The sequence below is a fragment of the Ovis aries genome, chromosome 19 (genome assembly GCF_016772045.2).
Source record: "Ovis aries strain OAR_USU_Benz2616 breed Rambouillet chromosome 19, ARS-UI_Ramb_v3.0, whole genome shotgun sequence".
Taxonomy (NCBI): domain Eukaryota; kingdom Metazoa; phylum Chordata; class Mammalia; order Artiodactyla; family Bovidae; genus Ovis; species Ovis aries.
In genome coordinates, this window is record NC_056072.1 from 50,856,056 (window position 1) to 50,861,261 (window position 5,206).

Below are 5,206 nucleotides of genomic sequence, written 5' to 3' on the forward strand. Positions count from 1 at the left end.
CCTAGCCACTTCAAGGAACAGGCCTCCGCTGCCTGGTCAAGGGCAGAGTGGCTAACCAGAACCTCCTCCCAAGCCACCTGACAGTTCCTGCAGTGGATAATAAACACTCGCAGATGGTGGCGTCGGGGTTCACTTTTTAGTCCCTGAGCCAGAGGGACAGGAGCAGGTAAGAAGAAATACTTACAGCCTCTTGGCTGCTGCACTCAAGAGAAGGGGCTGTCTGGATGGAGACATGTCGGGCGACTTGATATTCAGAACACCACGTCTCCCAACAGTGAGTTCCAAATAATATGTATTGATGTGGATTGTCTCCCAGAGAGGAGGCGAAGCGTAATCTCCATCCTCCCCAGTCTCTGCCCATCACTACCCCTGGAGAGTGAGCTGGACTTAGTAACTCACTTTCCAGGGAGAGAGCTGGGGAAGAGAGCAGAGACATGGACAAGCCTGGCAGACGCCACTTAACCAGGTGATAAAGGTGCATCCCCCCCGTGCTGTCCTGTGCCCCTCACCCACCCCTGACAGGATGCAACGAGATGGGGCTTCATTTTAAACCCAGAGTGGAGGGTATTCTCCAGGATGCCTGGCCAGTACCCTAGATTGTCGATGTCAGGAAAGCAAGGAAAAACTCAAAATCTGTCACACGGCAGCAGACACCGAGGAGACACTGACTAAATGCAGTGTGGTGTCCTGGATTGCGTCCTGGAATGGAGAGGGGACGCTCATGGAAAAACGGATCAAATACAAGCTCAAGTTTAGTTCTTAATATGTTTATGTTAGTTTCTTAGTTTTGACACGTACACCACAGTTATGCAAGAGGTTAACTTTAAGAGAAGCTAAGTGAAGGATATGTTTGAACTTACTATCTTTTGTACCTTTCCTGTAAATCTGAATTTATTCCAAAATTTGCAAATTTTTTTTAATGCGGTTGATTCCAAGTTTGTGACATTATTACTGAGGAAGACAAGGAGGGTTTTAGTCTTTTTTGTCTATGCTTTTCAGTTTATCTGCAGTGGACCTGAATCACATCTGCAGAAAGAAGAAATTAGAGTTGTTTTTAAAACCCTCACCTCCGCCAACCAGCCGTGGGCATCCCTCACCAGATACCTGCCCAGAGGTGACCTTCACAGTTTCTGGGAACTGCAGCAGGTCCAGGGCTGGCACAGGAGGCTCAGCAGGACCCTCACTAGTGGCTCCCCCTTCCCTGATAGTGCTGGACCCTCAGGGCCAGAAGCTCTAGGCCTCACAGAGCTGTTTCTCAGCACTTAGTTCTCCCTGGAGAGGCTTTGCAGAGGGGGTGGCTGCTGGGAGCAGAGATCCAGTGCTAACCCTACAAGACTGAAATGAGAGGACTTTTTTTCTGCCTGCAACATGGACTGTGGCACTTGGGAATGAGGGCCGAGCCTGGGTTAGGGGTGGGGCAGAAGGGGGGCTTTAGATTGTCCTGGCTAGATAGACAAGTATACCTCTAGCTTAGCAAAGTCTTTGTGTGAAAATTCAGATTTACCAAAGAACTAATCCAGCCTGGACTCCTTAAAGGAGGAGTTTTTCCTCGCTGTAGAAACACAGCTGTTGGGTAAAGCAGGTGAGCCCTGAGCCTCCGGCATGCCACTCCCAGAGTAGCTGGGATGGCCACATGGTCATTGCCTTGGCGACACCTTCTCTTGTCTCTGCCTCCCTGGCTCCCCAAGGTGCCCAAGGGACGTCTTCCTCCTCTGTCATGTGCCTCAGGGCAGCAGGCAGAAATGTGCTCATCTGCGCAGAGCAGAGGGTTGGGGAGCCAGTCTCTAGGGATTGAGCTGGAGGAATAACAGGAGCCTAGATTTTTTTTTTTTAATTCGCCTAGAACATTTATTTTAATAAAACTTGGGACCAAAGACTTCTTGGGGAGACATTGATATTTGAGAAACTAAAAATGTTTTACGTCATTTGGTTCTCTCCCCCGCAGTTCATCTTGGCAAGCCAAACAATCACTGGATTGTTTCCGTGGAAACACCAAACTGCAGTTTGGATTAGCAGAATCAAAATAGAAACAAGGCAGCTTCAAGAATAAATAGGAGCTTTGGAACCGGCTAGTCGCCAACTGCAAGTTCAACTTCCAGCACAAGGCATGTGAGAAGCTGGGCCCATCCAGTTCTGTTAAGGAGGGGTTTCCAGGTCCTCTGGCTGCATCCTGCCTACAGGGTCGAGGCCAAAATCACTAGAAACCAGCTCTGTCAGTGTATTGGTAAACTTTGTAACAAAACTTAGGGCAGGAGGTGGTCTGCAGAAACAAGGAGAGGCTGAGAACTGGAGGAAAAGATGGGAGAAGGGACAGGAAGGAGGAGAGATGAGTAAATGCCAAGTGAAGGTCCAGCAGAGCAGAGGCCACAGCTGAGGCTTGAGATTAGAGCAGCAGTTCTTTCAAGAGGACAATTCAAGGGTGGCCAAGGACTGGAAACAGTGACCCCGCCCTCAGCCCCTTCCAGATTTCAGTGTTTCCCTACATTCCTGGGCCTGGCTGTCTAGCCATAGAGATCAAGACTAGAGCCTGAATTCTTGCCAGGTAAGCTCTGGGGCACTGATGGTCAGTAAGCGTCTGCCTCAGTGTGGCTCCAGCCAGCATAATCAGGCACACAAGCTTACCTTCTCGTCTCTAAGTCTCAGGGCTGCCCACCCCCTGCTCCCCTCACCAGGGGAGTGGGGGAGCCACCTCTTGGCCCACCTGCCCTGCCTCCTTAACATTCTGCTGCACCCTGCATTTCCAAGCCCAGGGAAGACTCTCAAGGGGGTCAGGAGACCAGGAGGATGGAGACAGGCCACCTGGGGGACCTGTGCCCCTCACCTTGGCATCCAGGTATGTGCTGGTAAGGTAGCACCATCCTGCCACAGGAGAAACCGTGAGCTGTTAATGATCAAAGAAATTGATGAAAAGGATTCCCTCCTCCTGAATGATGGGCCAGGGCTCACCCTCTAGCAGAGGGAGCCTCCTCTTAACCGAGGCACAAGATGTTTGATACAGCAGAGAAGGCCAGTGAACTAGAAGGGGGAGCCGGGGAGGCCACCAAACCTGCTTGTGGGTCGTTATTGAAAAGACTGTCATCCGGAGACAATCTGAGGCTCTGGTAATTTGCTTTCTCCCAGGAGTACGTGGGAGAACATTAATATTTTAGGTTCCTGCTAAATATTTATAGAGGGAGCAAAGTTTTACTCAGGAAATCTACTGACAATGGATTGCAGCTCTGCTGGGGAAGGACTTCCTGTGCTAGGCCAGCTGGAAAGTGCCTGATTCGATGAAGAGTTTTGGCCTAAGGCCTGGCATGAAAAAATAATTTTAAAACCTGCTCATATCTTATAGGAAACAGCTGTCTTTTTTGAGGGCAAAAATGCTGTGATTTTCTGGGTACTTTGGGTGGGAGCTGGCCTGGGAGAGAGGAATGGGCATCAGGTTTCTTATAGGAAACCTGTCGTCAGGAGCTCTTTGGAACATCTGAGATGAAAAGGGGAAGTTGCAGAGGGCTACTGGAGAGACCCAACTTTCAGGACAGGCTGCCAGGAGCTGTTTGATAAGCAGGCTGTCCCTGCCTTCAGTACATATTTGTCAGTTGTCTCCTAGTGACACACCACTCCTGGATGCTGAGAATACAGTAGGGATGAGGTGGATGCTGTTCTTTTATTTTTTACAGCTGCTGTTCTTGCTTCTGGAGTTTATGTTCCACTATGCAGGGTGGGCAAAATACAGATTTAAAGTATCATTTCAGATGGAACTATCTGAGAGAAATGAAAACACGGTAAGGGAATGGGCAACGAGGAGGGCAAGCCCCTTCAGAGACCTCTCTGTAGGTGATGTTTAAATTGATACTTGACTGTGAAGACAATTAGGTGCTGCAAGTGGCTTCTTTTCCATCCTCAGACTGTAGCTGGGGTTGTATAGAAGGAGGAGCCCCTAGGTGGGCCCTGGGCCAATAGACCTCCCACCACATCCGCCCCTGTGTAGCTACATACATCCCTATCAGCATCCAAAGAACCAAAAATGTGTGCTTCAGGGATGTGCTGGGCTGTGTCATGCTCACCAAATTTGGCAGGAACATAATAGTTGGGGTTTTTTTTTAAACCCTTAGGAATAAAATAAGAAATATAATATCCTTTCCTGATGATTACTAGAGACAGGCAGTGTAATTTAATTAGCCCAGCCTTGTTAGGTGTTAAATGTACTGCTTATTCTACAAAAACACCCAGCTCATGTAACACTGAGTCACTCTGGCCTTTTGACTTTTAAACAAAATAAAATACTTCTAAAGAAATACAGGATTTCATAACACAGCAGAATTAAGGAATAGAGGGTTCTGCCTTGGCATTCTAAAGTTGGAGGGAAACATCAATGAGAAGGCCACAGTCATAAATGTTGGTGGAGTTCTCTCAACAGGGTCTCAGCTTTGAAGTAAAATGATTAAACTTTTCAACTTAGAGCAATAAAACATTTCCAAATGCAGACTGCTCTTCTCTACAAACCTCAGAGTAACCGCTGCACAGCCGCCTGTAGCCTGTTTGGGAAGGGCTGGGTTCCATCTCCCCTTGCCACCTTGGTACCAGCAAAACCAGCAGGGAAGGCAGTGGAGGCTTGCAGAGGGGTGCACAGAAGGCGCGAGTCCAGGGTGGCCTGAGGCAGGGCCCGCGTCTCATTTTGTTGCCCTTACAGAAGGCTGCTGCCGTTGCTCGTGGCCACAGAGCACAGGGACTGTTGGTCCGGAAATGAGACTGAAAGCAGCTTAGGCTGCCCAGCAGCCCTGCCAGAGGCGTCACAGGCAAACTAAACCACCGAAGTTTTGTGGGATACGTGCCCCTGAAAATAAATAGAAATCAGGAGCTATTACGGTCCACCTAGAAGCCCCATTTTCAGGAATTCCCTGGCAGTCCAGTGGTTAGGACTTTTGACTGCAGTGGCCCAGGTTGAATCCCTGGTTGGGGAACTAAGATCCCCAAAAGCCACCTGGCTCAGCACCCCCCCCCCCCCCCGCAAAAAAAAAAAAAAGCCCTATTTCAACCCTGTACTGGCTTGAAAATGGGCAAATTTTGGAAGCTGTCCATCCATGAGGATTTTTACTTTCATAACAATCAGTTTGAGTACAGTGTGGTTTATTGAAACTTACAAGGAATAAAAAAATGGTATGCATCTTAATCTCGATCTCCTTGAGTAAACTGGAGATCAATAAACTTAATGAAAGAAACA

At 48.6% G+C, this 5,206-nt stretch overlaps 1 protein-coding gene across 1 annotated transcript in view; it reads left to right on the plus strand.

The window, feature by feature from the left end:
- The first annotated feature begins 2,582 nt into the window (after positions 1-2,582).
- The window catches only part of CCDC71 (coiled-coil domain containing 71), a 55,284-nt gene continuing 52,660 nt past the window's right edge, over positions 2,583-5,206 (plus strand). Inside the window, exon 1 of the mRNA XM_060402549.1 lies at positions 2,583-2,833. The gene's annotated coding sequence lies outside the window, so the exon portion shown is untranslated. The remainder of the gene's footprint in view (positions 2,834-5,206) is intronic.